Source organism: Colobus angolensis, unplaced genomic scaffold (genome assembly GCF_000951035.1).
Source record: "Colobus angolensis palliatus isolate OR3802 unplaced genomic scaffold, Cang.pa_1.0 Scaffold402, whole genome shotgun sequence".
In the NCBI taxonomy this organism is placed as follows: domain Eukaryota; kingdom Metazoa; phylum Chordata; class Mammalia; order Primates; family Cercopithecidae; genus Colobus; species Colobus angolensis.
Genome location: NW_012117400.1, coordinates 576700 through 583348, shown reverse-complemented (window position 1 = coordinate 583348; position 6649 = coordinate 576700). Strand labels below are relative to the sequence as shown.

Here is a 6649-nt window from a genome sequence, read left to right as displayed (position 1 = left end):
AGGAGGAGGAGGAGGAGGAGGAGGAGGAAGAAAGGAGAAAGAAGAAAGAAGAAGAATAAATGGATCAAAACAAAATCTGCTTCCTTGAAAAAATCAGGCTGGGTATGGTGCTATTCCCAGCACTTTGGGAGGTGGAGGCAGGTGAATTGCTTGAGCCTAGGAGTTTGAGACTAGCCTGGACAACCTGACAAAACCCTGTCTCTACACAAAATACAGAAATTAGCCAGATGTGGTGGCTCATGCCTGCAGTCATAGCTACTAGGGAGGCTAAGGTGGGAGGATCACTTGAGCTCAGGAGGTCCAGGTTGTAGTGAGCTGAGATCTCACCACTGCACTCCAGCCTGGATGACAGAGTGAGACCCTATCTCAAAAATAAAAAATAAAGAAAATAAAGAAAGAAACGAAAAGATCATGGGATGCTGAGATGGGTGGATTACCTGAGGTCAGGAGTTCAAGACCAGCCTGGCCGACATGGTGAAACCACATCTGTACTAAAAATACAAAAAATTAGCCAGGCATGGTGGTGGGCATCTGTAATTCCAGCTACTCGGGAGGCTGAGGCAGGAGAATCGCTTGAACCCAGGAGGCAGAGGTTGCAGTGAGCCGAGATCACACCACTGCACTCCAGCTTGGGCAACAAGAGCAAAACTTTGTTTCAAAACAGAAAGAAACAAAACAAAAAGATCAATGAAATTGATAAGCTTCTAGCCAGACTGATCAGAAAAAAAAAATGGAGAGAAGATACAAATTACCAATATAGAGATCCTACAAACATAAAAAAGTGATAATAAGAGGATGTTGTGGAAAACTTATTCCAATACATCCAACAACTTAGATGAAATGGACAAATTCCTTGAAAGATACAAATGGTCAAAGCTCATTTAGGAAAAAATAGATAACCTGATTAGCCCTATATCTGTTAGAGGAGTTGAATTTATAACTGAAAAAATTATCGGCTAGGCGTGATGGTTCACGCCTGTAATCCCAACACTTTGGGAGGCCGAGGCGGGTGGATCATGAGGTCAGGAGATCGAGACCATCCTGGCTAACACAGTGAACCCCCCCGTCTCTGTTAAAAAAAAAAATACAAAAAAATTAGCTGGGCGTGGTGTCGGGTGCCTGTAGTCCCAGCTACTCCAGAGGCTGAGGCAGGAGAATGGTGTGAACCCGGGAGGCAGAGCTTGCAGTGAGCTGAGATTGCACCACTGCACTCCAGCCTGGGCGACAGAGTGAGACTCAGTCTCAAAAAAAAAAAAAAAAAAAAAAAAAATTCTCTACAAACTCTTCCAGAAAATAGAGAGAGAGAACACTTCCCAACTCATTTTATAAAGTCAGCATTATAGCCATCCCCAAACCAAAGATATTACAGAAAGGGAAACTGTAGACCAGCATCTCTTATTAATACAGATGTAAAAATGGTAAACAATGGCCAGGCGCAGTGGCTCACGCCTGTAATCCCAGCACTTTGGGAGGCCAAGGGAGGTGGATCACCTGAGGTCAGGAGTAATAGTAAAACTCTGGCTCAAAAAAGAAAAAAAAGAAAAAATTCAATACTCACTTGTGATAAAAGCTTTCAGTGTACTGGGAGACAGAGTGAGAGACTATGCCTCCTCCCCACCAAAAAAAAATTTAAAAAAGAAAAAAAAGAAGTTACAAAGTACTACGTACTCATTTATTTATTTATTTTTATTTTTATTTTTTTTGAGATGGAGTCTTGCTCTGTCACCCAGGCTGGAGTGCAATGGCAAGATCTCGGCTCCCTGCAACCTCTGTCTCCCGGGTTCAAGTGATTCTCCTGCCTCAGCCTCTGAGTAGCCGGGATTACAGGCATGCACCACCACGCCCGGCTAATTTTTGTATTTTTCGTAGAGACAGGGTTTCACCATGTTGGTCAGACTGGTCTCCAACTCCTGACCTCAGGTGATCTGCCTGCCTCGGCCTCCCAAAGTGTTGGGATTATGGATGTGAGCCACTGCCCCTGGCCCTTATTTATTTATTTTTTGAGATGGAGTTTCACTCTTGTCACCCAGGCTGGAGTGCAGTGGTGTAATCTCGGCTCACCACAACTTCTTTCTCCTGGGTTCAAATGATTCTCCTGCCTCAGCCTCACAAGTAGCTGGGATTACAGGCGCACGCCATCATGCGCGGCTAATTTTTGAAAATACTACATACTCTATGATTCTATTTATATAAAGTTCTAGAAAAGAAAAATCTATAGTGATAGATCAGTGGTTGCTAGGCTTTCAGGTAGGGGAAGAAACTTGACTGCAGAAGGCCACGAGGGAACTTTCTGGAATGTTCAAAATTTTATTCTATGTCATGATTGTGGTTGTGGTTACATGACTGTATGCATTTGTCAAATCTTATTGAACAGTGCAATTAAAAATAATGAATTTTACTGTATGCTAATCATACCTCAATAAAGCCGGAAAAAAAAGTCACTCTGGAGGAGAGAAATCAGAGGAGAGAAATCATTGCCTGATGAGGGCCGTTCCAGGGTGGTGAGTGCGTGAGCACTGAGGACACCCGGAGCAGCTGCTGCAATAATCTGGGGGAGGAACGTGCAGGCGGAGAGAGCACGAGGAAGTCAGACTGGGGAACCCCACGCAGTTACCCAAACAGCCCGCTAACAGGAACTGCAGTCGCCCGCCGCTGGGAGGAAACGGGGAGGGCCCATTGCCTTTTAAAAAAAAAAATTTCTGCAGCTTTGCCAGGGAGCCGCCTCCTGCCTGACTGTCACGTGATGACCTGAAGGCCATCTATGGATACGGCCCTCAAGCCCTCAACGCTCACCCTTCTTCTATCCCCGGCCCCTCACCCCAGCACCTGCTGGAGACCCTGGCCCTCCCTTCCACTCCGCAGGGCTCCTAATCTATCCAGTTCCATGGGCTGCCTTCCCGCAGCCATCAACAGGCTCTGTCCAGCTTTCCCAGTTATTATTCACTTAGGTGAATGGACACAATTAGATGATCATCCGCAGACTGTCTTCCTGTCATCATTGGCACACGCACACACCGTCACACACACCACACACCCTCACATGCACACCCTCACACACGCACACCCTCACACACCATCACACACGCACACCCTCACACCGTCACACCCACACATGCACAACCCCCACACATGCACACCCCCTCACACACACGCACACATACACACACTCACACACGCACATCCTCATACACACACCCTCACACATGCACACCCTCACACCCACTCACACCATGACACACGCACACCCACACACACCATCACACATGCACACCCTCACACCGTCACGCACACCCTCACATACGCACACCCTCACACACACCCTCACATGCACACTGCCACACACACCCTCACATGCACACCCTCACACACACACACCCTCATACCCTCAAACCCTCACACACGCACACCCTCATACCCACAAACCTTCACACACATGCACACCCTCACACACACCCACACACACCCTCATACCCGCAAACCCTCACACACATGCACACCCTCACACACACACCCTCACACACCCTCGTACCCGCAAACCCTCACACACGCACCCCCCCCACACACACCGCCACACACACACACCCTCGTACCCTCAAACCCTCACACACATGCACACCCTCACACACACACCCTCACATTCACACATGTGCACTTGAGTTTTTGTTAAATTTGTTTTTGTCCCCTTCAATCCCATCCTCCAACCCGTTGTTCCTCCCTGTCTCCTGGGCTCTACGTATTGTGCTCCTTCGGGTCACAGTCCCTGTGAGGGCCGTTTCTGTTGACAGGTACTTGGCTCCTTCATCCTTCCCACTGCCCACAGGCTCCGCCATCTGCACATGCACCCCTCCCACACAATCAGGGGCCTCTTTCTCCACGTCCTTGGCTGCCTCCTCTGTCTTCCACCCCTTACAAATCCTTCAGGGCCCTTTAAATGCCTTTTCCACCTGCCTGCCCCCTCTAGCCCCGCTGCCCAGTGTTAGGTGGGTCGCATCATTTCTCTCCTGGGTGACAGGCACAGCTTCCACCGGCCTCCCTGCCTCCACTCTTCTCTGCACAAGCCCATGTGCTCCTGGGGCAGAGCCCAGGTCCTTCCATCTCTGTAGCCACAGTGCAGTTTGGTGAATGGAGGGTTCTGATCATGGGGAACCGGTGGATAGAGAGGGACAAACAGTGTCCCCCCAATCTGCGTCCTGTCCTCTTCTGCCCAGGTACTAGGCTGGAAGATCAGGAGCCACACCTTGGCACTCACAGGGCCCTTTCTGCAAGTCTTAGAGTGACCAGTGGGAGGTGTGCACAGGGGAGCTGCGCTGGCAGGAGTGGGGGCCTGGCACGCCCCCAGGTAGATGCCCTGCCCCTGTTAATGCCCAAGGGCAGGGGCTTGAGGCAGCCCAGTGCCATCCCTGCTGACTCACGTGGGCCTAGTGTGAATCAGCACAGTCTGCCCTTCTTCCCATGGGAGCTGCTGCCCAGCCCCATCTTTCTCGGCCCCGAGGGGTGTCAGTCCAGGGTCTGCCCAGGGCCTCTCTCCTGGCACAGCTCCATGCAGTGCCTGCCCATGTGGCTCCCAGTTCCTCCCAGGGGTCCTGGCTGAGCAGAGTAGTGTTGGGTCCTGATCTAGCTTCTTGTGTCCCAGAGGAGACCGCCATGGGGGCCCTTCCTCCAGACTCTTCCCCAGTTTAACAACAGGAAGTGAGGAGTCTAGGGGGCAGAGATTGCCACGGGCCTGGCCACGTTGGTAGGGGAGGTCCCAGCCCGCTGCTGAGATCTGGCACTGCACAGCCTCTTTCAGGCAGAGAAACTGATGAGGAGATGGTTGCCTGCTCACCCCAAAAGGCTGGCATGGATTCCTTGACCTAGCCGGCTTTAGACAGAGGGAACAAAGGTTTTCCCAAGGCCCTGCCAGTCCCCGACCCTCCCCATCTTACCACCATAGGTCCCCCTCAATCATCAAGTCCCATTGCGCAGAAGGGGAAGCTGAGGTGCCAAGAGCTGGCGTGGCCTATTCAAGGTCACACTACTGGGCAGGGGCCAAGGAGGGTCTGGAACCTTGCTTTCCTATTCCCCAGCCAGGGTCCCCAAATTCTCTGCCAATTGAGGGGAACCATCTCCTATTCCATTGATCTGGGTGACATTAGGAAGGCCATTTCTATGTTCCTAGGTTAGTGACATCGTGAGGATGTGCATGCACTGAGGAGATGCGGCTGAAGTGTCAGGCCCTGGGTGCCAGCACTCTGCAGCCTGCCCCCAAGGCGCTCTGCAAAAACATGGTAAAGATATGTGTGTGTGGTGCGGGGTGTGATGTGCACCTGTGTGTGCTGCGGGTGTGTGCATGCATGTGGGTGTGTGGTGTTGGCTGTGCATGTGTATGTGGTGTGGTGTGGTGTGCAGGTGCGTGCATGTGTGTGGTGTGTATGGCTGTGTGGTGGGTGCATGTGTGGGTGTGTGGCGTATGGGAGTGTGTGGTGTGTGCATGTGTGTGGTGTGTACGAGTGTGTGCATGGTGTGGTGTGTGTGTGGTGCGGCATATGGGTGTGTGGTGGGTGCATGTATGTGTGTGGTGTGACTGTGTACATGTATGTATGTGGTGTGGTGTGTGCGCTGTCTCTGGAAAATGCCCACCCTGTGTTCCCACCACCCTAACAGGGCCGGGAGGGGCCAGGGTGCTGCCAGGCTCTCTGGGCAGGAAGAGGAGGCCTTGGCCGCGGGCTGGACTTGGGCCTGGTCCGTGAGGCTGTTTTGGTCTCTGGCTTCACAGGGCAACAGAGAAGACAGATAAACAGGAAGAAAGCAGCTGCCTTGGGCTGGGCTGGGCTGGGCTGGCCTCGGCTGAGCTAAGCCAGGCCTGGGTGCGGGGGGAGTGGAAAGAGAATGACTGGGATGGGGGCTGGAGGGGGTGTGGGGGCAGGGGAAGGAGAGAGGTGTTGGGGGAGGGAGGAGAAGGGCCCAGGTACAGGGAAGGTGCGTGCACACTCACGGCATGTTCAGGAACATGAGCAAGCGTCTCTGTGTCATGTGTTTGTGGCTGTGTGGCTGTATCATGTATGTGAGGGCGTGTGTGGTGGGAGGGAGCCCTTGAGCACATGGAGATCCCCAGCCCCTCTTCCTGGGACAGGTAGTTGCAGGTGCGGCAGGAGGAAGAGGATGGGGGTGTCCCTGGATCTCACAGGGGTTTATGAAGCCTGGCTTGGCCCCTGCCCCACTCCTCCCTTTCCTGTCCCTCACCTCCGGCCAACTGGGCCCTAATTGAGGAGGAGGAGGGGCCTGCGTGGGCCTGGGAGGGGCCCAGCGAAAGTGTTTTCACCACTTCCTTGCCTGGGCCCAGCGAGGAGCAGGAGGACCCCAACTTGGGAAGGGGGCGTGAAGCTCCCACAAAAAAGCAGCGCAGTCCTGGGCCAGACCCACTGCTCTCTGGCCTCAGTTTCCCCACTTATAAAATGGGAATGCTGAACTAAGTGACCTCCCAGACAATCCAACCAGGGGAGTGTGGTAGGTGAGGGTGGGCGTGGAGGCTATAACAGTGGGAGGAGGGAGTCCTGGGCCAGGACCAGGGAGGCCCTGGGGAAAGGAAAGGAAACGGGAGGCCAGGGGAGGCCTGGGGGAAAGGGGGAGGGGGAGGAAGTCCCCTCCTGGCCAGGTCACTCCCAGAGGC

The 6649-nt window shown here is 53.0% G+C and overlaps 1 pseudogene; it reads left to right on the top strand.

The window, feature by feature from the left end:
• LOC105521653 overlaps nucleotides 1-4277 on the top strand; it is a 27551-nt pseudogene extending 23274 nt beyond the window's left edge.
• The last annotated feature ends 2372 nt before the right edge of the window (nucleotides 4278-6649 follow it).